This window comes from Mustela erminea, chromosome 10 (assembly GCF_009829155.1).
Source record: "Mustela erminea isolate mMusErm1 chromosome 10, mMusErm1.Pri, whole genome shotgun sequence".
Classification (NCBI taxonomy): Eukaryota; Metazoa; Chordata; class Mammalia; order Carnivora; family Mustelidae; genus Mustela; species Mustela erminea.
This window is the reverse complement of record NC_045623.1, coordinates 104,676,750-104,691,973: the sequence shown is the minus strand read 5'-3', so window position 1 is coordinate 104,691,973 and position 15,224 is coordinate 104,676,750. Positions and strand designations below refer to the sequence as shown.

Sequence of the window (15,224 nt, the reverse complement as noted above, 5' to 3'; positions counted from 1 at the left end):
ATGACGATGAGAATGATGGTGATGATGACAACAATGATGACGATGACAATGACGGCAATGATGATGACAATGATGATGACGGTGACAACGACGATGACAATGATGACGACGATGATCACGGGACAGTGACAATGACGATAATGATAACAATGACAACGATGACAGCAACAATGATGATATTGATGACGACAATAACGGTGACAACAGTGACGATGACAGTGATGATGACAATGACGGTGACAGCAACAATGATGATGACAATGACACTGATGAAGATGATGACTGTGACAATGACAATAATGGCAACGACGATGATGACAATGACTATGATGATGATGGTGATGATCACCCCAAGAGGAAGAGTAAATCTCTCCACTCCCCATGTGGCATCTTGCTCACTGGGCTCTCATTACCCTGGAGACTTACTGCACTGCACCGCCTTCTCCATAAGGTCCATGTTGCCCAGAGACCTAGAACAGATGGGACCTTTAGAGAAGTGAGAGGAGGTGTAGGCTTGGGCTAGCCTGGGTGGGACCCATGAGCTATACTGGCATGCTCTAAAGGGTCTGGGTCCTCTGGTCCAAGTTCCTCCTGAATGACTATGAAATAGGATTGGGGGAGAGGCTCTATCTTCCCTCCATGGGTGCTCACTGGCCATGCCTAAGGCACCCAGCTACTGTGTGCCGAGAAGGCAAGCTCATTTTAACAGCAGAGGAAGTAAATTATAGTGGGAAAGAGTCCACCATTCCAAAAGATCCTAGGCTTTATCATGAAGATAGTCCTAGACCCCAAGCCCTCCCTGGGCGCCCAGCAGGCTCTGGGTTACTCACTTTACATTCATTATCCAATGTCATCCTCTCCGTGTTTCCAGCAGATGTTTCCATTCCCATTTTACTGAAGAGGAACCTGAATCCAGAGGAGTCAGTTGACTTGTCCTATGGCACGCAGCTAGGGGTTCCGACTCAGGGCTCCCAGACACTAAAGCCTATTGGGTGCTTTATCATCACACACCACCACTCCCTGAATGCATTTTGGATTATCTGCCTTCTTGATAACTCTGTGCCTCTTAGAGCAGAGGATGCCTACACTCACAGAAAGACTAGCCGTGTAGGTCATCAGCTCGCCTGGAACAGATGGGCTTGTATAAGCCTCTGGGGAGAAGAAGTCGGTGTCTTCCCCCAGCTTCTTTGGATTATCTTTCTGCATTATGTTCTTCAAGGGAAATCCCACCTTCTCAGGCTGATGGCTAATGCATCCCCTCCACCGTCCAGATTAGCTCTGACAGCCTTCCCAGGCTGATACAGATCATGGTAGCATGGTTTGCCTTGGTAACAAACAACTTTTCTCCCCACCACCCCCTTTACCAATGTCCCCCCCCCCCACAGTTATCTACTACTGCATAACAAACCACCCCAAAGGTTAGCGTCTAAAAACAACCAGCATGCATTTTTTCTCTTGATGCTATGGGTTGCTTGGGCTCGAGCATGCAGCTGCCTTTGGGAGACTGGTCATTTCAAATCCAGAGTCCCTGCAGCTGAAGCAGAGGGGCGGCTGCTGTATCAGGCCAGGTCGTGCTGGACAACACTAGCACCCCATCTGCACAGTCTTTGACCTCATTTTGCAAAATAAGAAGTGAGGCATGGGAAAAGAAATGAGTTTCCCACACCAGTGGTTAGCAGTAGAACTGGAACTGGAGTCCAAGCTGCTGAACCCAGTCCTGAGCCCTTCGCCCTACCCTCCGTATCTGCCTCATATGGAAGGTTGGGGGGCTCTGATAAGGACATTTGCAGCTCAGGTAGAGGGGTTTGAGGCTCTCTGCAAAGTTTATCTTTGCCCCGGAATCAGCCAACAATTGTGATGGAGAACCCCAACACACCAAGGAGTTCTTCAAAGGGAACCCCAAATTCAGGACGCTGTTCCCTCCAGGATCCCGAGCTGAAAAAGAGGTAATCACTGCAGGAATGAATTTGACAGACTCACCCCTGGCTTTTTTACAACCTTTCAGAAGCATAATTAGAAATTTTGCTCACTGACTCAGTGCTTCTGCCGTGTCTGTCTCGTCTCCTCAAGAACAGTCACAGCAGAGCCTGTCCACCTGGATTCTCTACCCATGCTTCCCACACTGGGCTGGACACAAAGGGTTTGGTGAACAAGGATGGACAGACTGATTCTGAGGGTAGGCTATCAGGCCTCCTGACCTTGGCCTTCCTTTTCCTAGCCTTCAGTCTCCTTTTCCAGCATTAATCCACTGATCGTTTTCTATATTTCATTCTTTTCCTCCTTATCCTATGTGGGTTTTACAACCATATTGAGATACGATTAACATACCATCCAATTCACCTATTTCAAGAGTACAATTCAAAGAATTTTTTTAGACTCACAGGGTTGTGCAGACATCATTACAATGGAACTTTCTAACATTTTCATTCTTCCAAAAACAAAGCCCATATCCATTAACAGTCATGCCCCATTCTCCCCAGCACTCCCCCCAACCAAGCCCAAGACAACTATTCATCTATTTTCAATTTCGATAATTTTCCCTATTCTGGACATTTCATGTAAATGGAATCCTACATATATGGTCTTCTGCAGCTGACTTCTTTCATTTAGCATGTTACAGCATGTGTTAGTGCTTCATTCCATTTTTATTGCTAAATGAGTATCCATGTGTATGGACATATGTTTTTACTTCCCTTGGATATGCCTAGGACTGGAATTATGAAGTCATAGGGTGACTCTATCATTAAACTTTTGAGGAACTGCCAGGCTGTTTTCTTTTCTTTTTTTTTTTAATTTTTTATTTTTATAAACATATATTTTTATCCCCAGGGGTACAGGTCTGTGAATCACCAGGTTTACACACTTCACAGCACTCACCAAAGCACATACCCTCCCCAATGTCCATAATCCCATCCCCTTCTCCCAAACCCCCTCCCCCCAGCAACCCTCAGTTTGTTTTGTGAGATTAAGAGTCACTTATGGTTTGTCTCCCTCCCAATCCCATCTTGTTTCATTTATTCTTCTCCTACCCACTTAAGCCCCCATGTTTGCATCACCACTTCCTCATATCAGGGAGATCATATGATAGTTGTCTTTCTCTGCTTGACTTATTTCGCTAAGCATGATACGCTCTAGTTCCATCCATGTTGTCGCAAATGGCAAGATTTCATTTCTTTTGATGGTTGCATAGTATTCCATTGTGTATATATACCACATCTTCTTGATCCATTCATCTGTTGATGGGACATCTAGGTTCTTTCCATAGTTTGGCTATTGTGGACATTGCTGCTATAAACATTCGGGTGCACGTGCCCCTTTGGATCACTACGTTTGTATCTTTAGGGTAAATGCCCAATAGTGCAATTGCGGGGTCATAGGGCAGTTCTATTTTCAACATTTTGAGGAACCTCCATGCTGTTTTCCAGAGTGGCTGCACCAGCTTGCATTCCCACCAACAGTGTAGGAGGGTTCCCCTTTCTCTCCGCATCCTCGCCAGCATCTGTCATTTCCTGACTTGTTGATTTTAGCCATTCTGACTGGTGTGAGGTGATATCTCATTGTGGTTTTGATTTGTATTTCCCTGATGCCAGGCTGTTTTCTAAAGCAGGTGCATTTTACATTCCCATCAACAGGGGATAAGGGTTTCAATTTCTCCACATCCTCACCAACACTTGTTATTGTCCAATAATTATTATAGCCTTCCCACTGGGTGTGAAGTGATATTTCATTGTAGTTTTGATTTTTATTCCCCCAATGCCTGAAGATATCAACCATTCTTTCATATGATATTGGCCATTTGTTTATCTTCTTTGGAGAAATATCTATTCAGATCCTTTGCCCATTTTTTTTTTTTAAAAATTAGGCTACTTAAAAAAATAATTTGTAATTATTTTTTTGTAATTATTTTTTTATATTCTAGACACAAGTCTCTTATCACATACATGAGTTGCAAATATTTTCTCCTATTCAGTGAACTATCTTTTTTATTTTCTCAGTGGAGTCCTTTGAAGCACAGAAGTTTTAAATTTTGATGAAGCCAAATTTATCTATTGGTTACTTGTGTTTTTGATGTCAGATCTAAGAAATCATTGCCAAATCCAAGGACAAGAGATTCACCTCTGTGTTTCCTCCTATGTGTTTTGTAGTTTTGGCTCTTACAATTAGGTCTTTGATCCATTTTGAGTTCATTTTTATATATGGTGTGAGGCAGGGGTCCAAGGTCATTTTATTGCATGGAGATATCCAGTTGTCCAGACTTATTTATTGAAAAGACTCTTTTTTCTCCATTATTTCTTAGTGCCCTTAAAGATATACTGAATATGCATCTTGCAATTATTTTTAAATTATCATTTAGTTTGAGAAGACTCCTCTTTGTTGTTGTTGTTGTTGTTTCACTGGAAGTCGTTATATTTAGGAACAGATTTGATTTCTTATGAGCTAGAAGAGACAAAGTTGTACTGCACTAACAAACAACCCAGTTTCAGCGCTTTATTCCCCACTTGTACTCAAGTCCAACATCAGTTTGCAGGGCGAGCTCTATTCTTCGCGGACACTCAGGGACCTGTCTGGGTAGAGTCTACATCTTTACGTAAACAGGCTTTCACAGTTGCCAGGGCTGGGGGAAAAAACGTGGTCATTCTTAGAAATTTCCCAGACTTGCCTTCTTAAACGAATGGTATCTAAATGGTAGCGAGAGTTTTTAGGCACTTGGAGAACTCTCAGAGAGGCACAGAATGAAAACAGGCTCAGAACCTAAAACCCTGTTCTGCCACTTACAATCTGTGTGCCTTTAGGCAATTTATCTGACTTCTTAAAGCCTTTTTTTCCTCTATACATATCCAACTTGCAAGAGAAACCCACAGTGTATGAGCGTATCTAGCGTAAGAGCAGGCAGATAACAGGCATCCAACAAACTTTAGTTCCCTTCTTCCTCATCTGCACCAGGATGTACCCCTTTGGTTCATCATGAGACCCTCAGCAGAGGATAAGGCTGGGATAAACACTCACCATCCCTGCTTTAAGGGTTGAAGGTTGCACTTGGTCTGGATGCTGCCAAGTGAGACAGCACTGAGCAAAGGTTTCTTTTTCCCCATTTTTAAAAACAAGCCAGGCATACTCAACGTCCCATAAAAATCTAGGGTAATAATCTGCCTTAAGCACATGCATGCCTGACCCTGTCATTTCCTAACCTGCAAGAAAGAAACATGAATACCCATAAGGAGAGACAACCTCTGGGTACTTTGTTCTAGCAGGCTGTCAGAGCTCTGAGCTTGCTTCAGAAGCATCCGGCTTACCCCACCCAGTGCCATCTGACTTTCCATGAATGGGCCCAAAGAGGGCATTTGTTCTTGTGGTCTCCATCCTGAGACAGAGGTACAGTGGGGGAATTAATTAGAATGGCAGGTCTTCCAGGAGAGTAATGGGCCCAGCAGAGCAACAGGGAAGGGGACTTCCTCCTGCAGAAATGTCCCTGCAGGCTGCCTGAAAGGGGGGCTCCAGGCTGCCGACCCCAACTGTATCACCAGGGCAGAGCCAATGTGCTGAAACCCCCACGACTACCTTTCTCACGTGGCAGGTGGACACGGGGCTGCTGGAGGAAGGGTGAAGGGTCAGGATGTCCCTCCTCACGCAGCTAGGATGTCCAGGTCTGAACCTCTGCCTTTTTAAAACAAACCCAAGGGGAAAACATCCCCGACTGAGAGACAGTAAAGAGTGGAGGCACCTTCTCTTTAGCAGGGGTCCAAGTGCCCGAACCAGGATCCTAGTCACCCTGAGTTCACTGGCCGGGTAGAGAAGAAAGGCAGGCATTGCCCCTCAGGATCCCGCCTCTCCAGCTGTTCTCTGTGGCTCACAATCCAGTCAGAGCTGTTCAGTAACTCTTATCTGAGGACTTACAGTGTGCCCAGCCTCGTGTGAGGTACCAGGATAAGTTAAGACCTTGTCCTTGTTCTCAAGATTAGAGCTGTCTCAGTCTCAGCTAATAACAACCAGTTTTTTAGAGCACTTTTTATCAACATACACTAAACATATGGAAAAATGCACATAGAGTAAGTATGTGCAACTCAGCTCAAAGAGTTTTCACAAACTCAAACTAGTGCCCAGGTCAAGAATGGAACATTATTAGAAACCCAGAAGCCCTCCCCTCCCCTTCCCAGTGGCCACCCTAACTTCTAGTAGCATACCTAGGTGTCTAGTAGATACCCTGAATTCTAGTAGCAGCTGGAGCCAATTTGTAATAAATGTGCCTTATGCACCAGGCACTGGTATAAGTACAACTATTGGCTCATTTAATTCTCATGCATTGATATGAAGGCAGGACAAGTGGGACATGCAGCTAGCAAGTGGGAGAGTCTAACTTTGAACCCAGATGGTCTGTCTCCAGCACCCTCCTTCTTGATTACTAACCCTTTCCTTTCCAGCAATAGATGCCACTCGGGAAGTGCTGTGATAGGAATGCATTAACAACCCTCCTGGGTCAGTTCTGCTGGGGGTGAGCCAGGCCTTAAGGAATGGATAGGGGTACCCCAGTCCATAAAGGGGAGCTGGGAGGCAGAGCTGGGAAGTGCAGGGGTCCTGTGTGGTGAGAGCAAGATGGACACAGGCGGTGGCAGGAACAGGAAGGGCTTGGTGGAGCAGGATTCTGAACAGCACTGGGTGTTGTGACTTCGTCGGGGCAGGGAGGGACTGGCTGCAGACCAGAAGCCATGGTCAGCCCCCAAGAGTGCAACTGTACCTGACCTGCTTGCTTCCCTGGTTCCAATGCGTGGCACAGAACCGGACCCAGCCTCACCGGGAGCATCCCTGGCTTGGCCTCTAACCTATTACTCATTTTTGATCCTACAGGCTTAAGGGTTGTGCAAAATTCTATGGTTTTCACGCATGTTCGGGTAGGGTAAGAAAAAAAAAAAAACGCCCTCCCCATCTTTGGAGATTCTTTTTAACCCAGATGGCAGGAAAGTGACATTATCAATTTTAAAGGTAATTGACAAGATGGAGGGAAAAAGGGACGAGAGCCTCCCAGAAAGTCCGCGTGGGTCAAATGCTTTGTGTGTGCAAGGCCGTAGGTGGGTGTGGGAGCAGCGGCGATTGACTAGCAGCAGGGCTACGAATGACATAGGGAACGGAGAAAGGGTGATGGTGTCCACTTGGGACGCCGGGAGGGCTGCTTGGACACGGGAGCCTTGACTCTGTGTGACTCGGACTTAGGGCGGGAGGCGAGGCGAGAGGTTGTAATGCAGAAGTGTCCAAGTGAGAAAGCCAAGCCGCAGCCAGAACTTTTGGACACCAGGGTTAGACTCGAGGAGTGGGCGGAGGCCCTGGAACTCCAGCTGCGGAGGTGGGGCCCTGCACCTCCCGCGAGGGAGCCTCGGACGCTCCCGAATGCTCAGGGGACTCGCCATTCCCCGTCACGAGCCAGACGTCCGCGGCCGCGCCCTGGCCCACGCCCGCGGTGCCCAGGACTTGCCCCCGCGCCCTCACGGCCCCGGCCGACTTGCCGCGCACTGCGCCCCTCCTTCCCGCCCAGCCTTCCGCGCTCCCCCGCTCGCCGCTCAGCGCAGCGCCGGCTCCTCCGCGGCTGCATTGCAGACGCCGCCGCCGCAGGGCGCGCCGGGGCCGCTCCGGGAGCCGAGCCCGGGTACGCGGGGGGCCCCTGGGCGCGGGTCTCCAGCGCGGACTCGACGGCGCCGCGGGGCCGGGAGTCGGTGGGGCCGCGCCGCGCGGTCGGGCAAGCGCGGCCCGAGCGCCCCCCGCCGCGTGGGCCCGGGGGGAAGCCTCTCGGGGCCGTAGCCCGGGGGAGCGGGCGCGGCCGTCGGGCTCCGGACCGCCACTGCCCTCGAGCGGACCGCGGCCGCCCCCCTAGCCGGCCTCCGCGAATCTGGGCGGGGAGCGGGCCGCGGCGTCGCGAAGGCCGTGGCCGGCCGGGCCCTCGCGTGCGGGCGCCCGGGGCCGCGGGGCCGCGCTCCGCCCGCGCCCTCCGGGCCCGGCCGCCGCCGTCCAGCGCGGCGCCGCGCGGCTCCGGCGCAGTTTCCGGCGCAGTCCCCGCGCCGAGCGGCTCCGCGCCCCACACCTGCCTCTGCCCGGCTCCGGGTGACGTCGCGCCCTCCGATTGGCCCGTGCGGCCAGGAGGGCGGGGCCGAGGCCGGTGAGCTCACCGCCGCGCCCGGCCATTGGTCCGGGCGTCGCACTCGGGCTGTGGCGGGGAGACAGCGGTACCCGGAGCCCGAGTCGTTCCAGCTGCGGCGTGTGGAGCTGAGCGGGTCGGGGCCGGGCTAGGTTGTCGGGGCCGGGCCGGGCCGGGCGGGGGCCGCGCGGGAGAGGAGGAGGAACGCAGAGGCGGCTCGGCGCCAGTCGGACCGAGCGGTGGCCGTGCTCTCCAAGTCCGAGTGAGTGTGCGTGTGGCCGAGGGGAGAGTCGGCCGGGCGCGTGCGGGGCGAGGGCGGCGGCCGGCGGCCGGCGGGGGCGCGCGGGGCGGCTGGGGAGCGCGGGGGCGGGGCTGGGGGCGGGCGCGCGCCGCGACCGGGGCGTGGGGGGCGCGCGTGTTCGCGAGAGGGGGCGCGGGGTGTGTTTGAGGAGTGGGCGCGAGGACACGCGCGGCCCCGGAGGGGGGAGGGGGCGTGAGGGGCGCGCGTGCTCACGCGAGGAGGGAGTGTTTTGACGCGTGAGTGTGCGTGGGCACCGGCGTGTGTTTACGGCGCGGGAGTGAGGGAGGGGGTGTTCGGCGGAGCGCGAGCGGCGCGTGTTGATGGAGCGGCGGGGAGGGCGTGCGCCTGTGGGAGCGGGCGTGCGAACACGCGTGTTTACAGGGCGAGTGGGGAGGGAGGGAGCGCGCGTGGATGGAGAGCGCGAGGGCAACGAGCGTGTTTTGACGCGTGAGTGTGCGCGGGACGGGCGTGTGCCGATGGAGCGAGCGTGTCTGCGAGGAGGTGTGCTGGGGAGTGGGTGTGAGATCACGCGTGTTCCTGAGGCGAGTGGGGGAGGCGAGGGAACGTGAGGAGCGAGGCAGCGAGGGCGGGAGCGGGTGTGAGGACACGCGTGTGTGCGCGAAGGAGTGGGAGTGTTTGGGTGAGCGGCGGTCCGGGGGCGCGCGTGCGGGGAGTGGCCGCGGCGGGGCGCGAGCCGAGCGGGCGCCCACGGGGCCGCCGACTGGTTTTTGTCTCCGAGGCGCGCCTCGGCGGCGGGCTTTTCGGATCCAGCGCCCGCTCCCGAAGCGGGCCACGCGGAGGGGGCGGGCGACAGGTGCCCCCTCGGCGCGGAGGGGGATCCAGGTGTCCCCCGGCGGGGCGCGGGGAGAGGGTGGGGGACAGGTGGCCCCCTCAGCGGGGCGCGGGGAGAAGGCGGGAGGCAGGTGCCACTCGGTGGGGCGTGGGGCGGGGAAGGGGGCGGGGACAGGAGCCCCCTAGGCGGGACTTGGGGAGAGGGGACAGGACAGGATCCCTTCCTTCTGGGAGAAGGGAGAGGGCCTGCGACGGGTGCCTCCTCCACGGAGAGAGGCGGGAAGATCGGACTGGCGCCCCTTACTCGGGCAGAGGAGAGAAGGGTCGGGACAGGTGCGCCCTCCGCGGGGTGCTGGGAAAGGGGCCGGGACAGCCCCGACCTCGGCCCCAGGCGCCTCTCCGGGGCTAGGCGGTTGGAGGCCGCCTTTCCTAGCAGGCCAATGGTGTGAATGAACGTTTTATTAATGTGTGCGTAGAACCGGGCGGGGAAAGTTGGTTGAGTTCGGAGACTAAGAGGTTTGGAAGAACTTGAGAGTTTGGCTTACCTGCAGACCAGGACACCCACGCTCAGCCGCGCTGGAAGAGAGGCTGCGTGGGGCCTTCTTGCATTTACAGGCTCTCCCGTGATTTGATTTAGGTACTGCACAACTTTAAGAGGTGGTCCTGGTGGTGGTCTGATGTTTGAGACTTTTTCCAATCTCGGTAGGTTTCTTTAGGCATCAGAACAGATTTCTGAAAGTCTGATATTATTGCAAAGTGTCTTCATCAGTTTACCAGGGAATGATGCCGATTTCAGTCTATTTTATATTTTGTCCAGTCCCGCTCGGTATGATTTCTACTGATTAATCTGAGGTCTGTAATTAGCAAGCCAGATTCAGTAAGCGCAAGAAGTGCTGGCGGATTTACAGAAGGCTTCATGCATGTGTTTGGTTCTGCGCATTCTGTTTCAGTCACCAATGAAGCCAAAACCTGAAATTTTAAAAACGTGCCCCCCCCCCCGAATTTTGTCCTTTATGGTAAAATGGCTGGCTGTATGTAAAGGAAACCTTTTCTCTTTCTGTCCAAAGGAATTTTTCAGGGAGTTTTCCTACAGGAACTGTGTCATAGAGAGAAACGGCTGCCTGGGAGCCTGGTAAAGAGAAACACGTTCAGCAGTAGCACCTTTCATGGTGTGTGTTTATAAGAAAACCGTATTTTTAAGACCAGAATTAATAGCAAATAAGGTTATGTATTTCCTTTTCTTTGTATTAGATCTAGAGAGTCATCATGTTTAATGTTCTAGAAAGTAACATTTATTTACAGGATATGCATTTCCCCCAATAAATTCAGCTTAGTTGTGAAAACAGAAGTGCTGTAAATGTCGGAGAGACCTCCATTTAATCATCCTGGTTAATTATATTCCACAGGATCAAAGTGGAAACACTATTTAATGCAGTAGTTAAGAACAACATTGTATTATTTAACGCTTTTTAAAAATCAGTCTTTCTGCTTTTGTGGTACATGCACATAGACACACCCATTATTAGTTCTGAGGACCCTGCTGGGCCTTTCCATCGAGGACAGCAGCTGTCACAGCTGCAGGCTATTCACGTGGGACTGTTTTAGAGAGCACAGACAACAGGTTGAACAGAGGGTTTTGTACTTCATGTGAGAAAGATAGTGAAGTTAAAGAGTTCGTCGATGTTGAGCTTCCCTAGCGAAAGCCGGGAGGCCCTTATTGATGGCTCCGCTGCAGGTGCTCTCTCAAAAGCCCTCACCTTCTGCCAATGCAGGAAATGGACATTTTGGGGATCTAGAATTTCCTTTGGGAACTGTCAACCTTTTTTTCATGTTTTCTGATCACTGCTGTTGTGAACATTTCAAGCTTCAGAACGTGCTTGTAAGCTGCCTTTTTTAAATGTTTAGGGGAAAATTGTTACTATATCTTTTTAAAACACAACAACTTTAGGAATCACCTGGAAAGGTCAGTAAAGACCGTTTTGTTAGACTTGACACTGTTCTTTAGCTGGTGCAGTGGTTTCTGGAAGTCATTGGTTCTCAGCGGTGTGCACCCTCCCACACCTTTTCCAACTGTTCCTTGTGTGTCTGCCATGTCTTCTCACATTTAAAGGGTTTTGCTTCCCCTGGCTTAAAGTGGTTTAATATTTGTATTCCATCGATCTTTTCAAAAAGAGACTCTCTTAGTGGTGCCAAGTGTTCATTGTTAAATATCAGCCGTGGCATCCTGTCACAGTATATAAGCTGAATATTTGGGAGCTTATTTCAGTTATATATTCCCTTGCCAAAAACCAGTTAGCATGAACACGTGATGTAGTTTGTGTACACTCACTTTTTTTTTTTTAATGATTTAAGGGAACCTACAGAGATACAGGCATTATTCGTTCTATTGTGCTTCCCTTTAATTGCATTTCACTGATAAGGCATGTTTTACAAATTGGAGGTTGGTGGCAACCCTGCGTGGGAGGGAACAAGTCTGTCAGCACCGTTGTTCCAACAGCATTTGCTCAGTTCATGTTTCTGTCACATTTTGGTAATCCTTGCAATCTTTCAAACTTTTTTTTATTATTATATTTGTTAGCAGTGATCTGTGATCAGTGATTATGACTTGCTGAAAGCTCAGTTGATGGTTTGCATATTTTAGCAGTAGTTTTTAATTAAGGTACATAGTTTTTTTTAAAGACAGAGTGCTGTTGCACACGTAATAGACCGCAGCAGAGTATAAAAACTACTTTTATAGACACTGAGAATAAAAAAAAAATGTGACTTGCTTTATTGTGATGGCCTAAAACCAAACTCACAGTGTCTCTAAGGTGTGGCTGCATATATATCACACGATGAAGCAAGATAAAAATAGGTGAAATAAAGGATAAAGCCAAAGGAAAGTGAGGGCACAGGAAGAGCAAATGGAGGCTCTAAGGAAGGTGGTCGCGTTCATTCCACGGAATCTTACGTACTCTCTGGAGGCAGGCCATAAACTGCATTCTGAGCTTTGTGGCAACAGTAGACTGACGTAGGGTTAATTTTGTCTTCCTTACAGCTGACATGGATTTTCTTACATTCTCTGTAAGGTCTGAGAGCCAGCCAGGACTTTTCAGTGCCGATGGGAGAAGCCCAGATGAGATGCATTGAATGACATTGAAGGCTGCAGGTCACTATTAGTCACATGTAACATGTGGGAAGTGCTGAGGAGCCTGCGGGGTGTTGGCACCTGATAGCGTGAGGGTAGAGCCCCTCGTGATCATGGAGACCATCACCTGTCCCCTTCCTGAGTGGATTGCCCTGAAATCAAATGACCATCTTTCTTTGCTTTTCTCTGACACGTCTAGACATGGGTTAACTCACACCAGGCAGGCTAGGGGATGCCTTTACTGTCAAGAAATAATTACGATCTGCCCCCTAAGCAGTGCAGCAGCACGGAGGCTTATTACAGTCTTGGCACCGTACTTTGTAAATAGCGTCTTTGCTTTCTGTACTGCCAGGGGTGGCTGCGTTGATAATGCCTGTACGACCTTGCTTGTTGCTTTATTTCAGTAAAGTTCTTTTTGTGTAGTAATAAATTTTAGTTTCAAAAATATCATGGTACCTATAATTTTTTTAAAAGATTTTATTTATTTGACACAGAGAGAGAAATCACAGATAGGCAGAGAGGCAGGCAGAGAGAGAGGGGGGAGGAAGCAGGCTCCCTGCCGAGCAGAGAGCCCAACACGGGGCTTGATCCCAGGGTCCTGGGATCATGACCTGAGCCGAAGGCAGAGGCTTTAACCCACTGAGCCACCCGGGCGCCCCCTTATAATTTTTAAATTTTTATCTTGTCTGTTTTTGAGCAAATTTTTAAAGGATGTCTTTATTTGAGACAGATACAGAGCATGAGCAGGCGGAGAAGCAGAAGGAAACGGAGAAGCCAGCCGAGCCAGGAGATTGATGCGAGATGCGGGGCTTTATTCCAGGGCAATGGGATTGTGACCTGAGCTGAAGCAGACGCTTAACCATCTGAGGCACCCAGGCACCCCAAATTTTGTGTTGTCTTGTAAGCACTGAACATAGAGCATAGCTTTAGACATATGACTTATAGAAAGATCAGTCAACACATTTTTTAAAGTACCTATTATAAATCAATTGTTAAGCAAATTATAACATTATGACAAATTTGAGAACGGTACAGTATAGAAGGAATTTAATCAGAGTGAATGTGCATAGGAGTTAAAGTAATAGTGATGCTTAACTTATCTTTGTAATATTGAAAGTAATGGCACATGGCATAAGTTCTCCCAAATACGTTAAATTAACATTCATCAACTACCAAGATTAATTAGTTTGCATTTTTTTTCACCTTTCAACTTTCACCACTCTCAAATCTGATCCCACTCTCTTAGCCAGCCTTCCCCCGTCTCCCAACAACTACTCAATATTCTAAATTCTCTGAGGCTAACTCAAGTCTTATTAATGAAGCCTTTACCCTCATCTGCCAGCGTAGATTAGCAGCTCTCTGCAGGGCATGTTGTCACCTAGGCTGTCCCCTCCCCGGCTGGCGTAGTGCAGTCTGGGGGCTGGAGTTCCATGACTGCTTTTGACAGATTACACGTATGGTGTTGTTTAGTGCACAGAACGAGAAGGATGTGTTTCTCCAGGCTGATTCTTCTTCGTGCACTCCGTTGAGTCTTGCCTGTTAGTCAGTTAGACACAAACACCGCAGGACGTCCCAGGCAGAGCAGTTCTGGGTCTCTAGGGGATTAGGGTTTTCATTCAAGCGGGCTTGAAGAGTCCTGGCCTGTACCAGCGCAAGGTCTCTAGGTCTGCCACCTGAATCATCGTTCTGGCTTTCTTGGGATTGCCCGGACGCTTGCCATCTAGGAACGTGTATGAGTAGGAGCCCTTCGCTGTGAAATAATGCAGGAGGGTGAGGAGCTGTGTTGTTTTTCTGCTCTGCCTCTGAGCAAATGAGAAGTCTCAGGTAAATCCCCTTATGTCTCTGGATCAGTGCCTTACCTGTGCTCTAAACCTCTTAGGAGTGGTTCAGGAGATGAGCAGTCAGCAGCACTGGTTTCTAAAATCAGCGTGCCCTGTGCACGGTAACTGTGGATTTGGGACGTTTTTGTTTCAGGGCGTGTGTGTGTGTGTGTGTGTGTGTGTGTGTGTGTACAGGGATTAGTTCCTTCTGTGGGCCACAGTCAAACGCCGTTGAAAGGCCTGGATCAGATAGTTCTCGAGCGCTCTTTAAATCTCAGCGTTCTGCAGTGACTGTCTTCCATGGGATGTGTTTGTTGCAACAGCTGTTTTACCTAAAGTCGAAGAGCCGAGATACTTCTGCAGGTGTGGAGTTCGACAGCAGATAGGATTCCAGCTCAGCTGGAACTCAGTATATCTTTTTCTGATTTCTTCAGGTAACCAAAATGTTTCAAATGAGTATGACGGCTTATTTCCACCACAGTTTAGCCCATGTTTTATAGGGAGAGTCCAATGATAATTTTGCACAACAGAGGTATATGTAATGAATATTTAATTGAATATTTTTTTATTTGTAAGTGGGAGCAGACTTTCACTATTTCTTTAGAGAAAGGATCCACATTTCAGTTAATAGAGTCACCTTAGACTCCTCTTTTAGCTGCAAGTAACAGAACTCCAACTCAAACTGGCTATATAAAAAAGGGAATTTATTGACTTCTATGAAGTCCGGTTTTTGGAGTTCTCTTCAGGTACAGCTGATTCCAGATGCTCAAGTGATAGCGTTAGGAAACTTGTCCTTTCCCTCTTGACTCTGCTCTTGTCTACGTTGATTTGATTCTGATTTCCACAGTGCCAGCAAGATGGCCCCCTCAAGGCTCCAGGCTTGTATTTTGCCAATTTAGCAATATCTCCGGGAAGACGGCACATCTTTGCCAGTTGTTCCAGGAAATGTTCTGTTCTTCCCTGGCTCAGCTTGACTCATGTGAAGAGGAGGCAGTACCCGCATTATTAGCAAGGCCTTCCTCTCTCTCCCTGGAAACAAGAATGGGGTCAGCACCACCTGAA

The 15,224-nt window shown here is 49.7% G+C and overlaps 1 protein-coding gene across 19 annotated transcripts in view; it reads left to right on the top strand.

Moving 5' to 3' along the window:
• Positions 1-15,224, top strand: part of CAMTA1 (calmodulin binding transcription activator 1) — an 821,619-nt gene that overhangs the window by 760,301 nt on the left and 46,094 nt on the right. The window contains exon 1 of one of the 19 annotated variants that reach the window (XR_004276411.1): positions 7,581-7,636. The exons of 16 other annotated variants lie outside the window; for them this stretch is intronic. The gene's annotated coding sequence lies outside the window, so the exon portion shown is untranslated. Of the gene's footprint in view, positions 1-7,580; positions 7,637-8,168; positions 8,385-9,400; positions 9,918-15,224 lie in introns of those variants that run through there. 2 more of the 19 variants (XR_004276413.1, XR_004276412.1) reach the window with 2 other exon arrangements.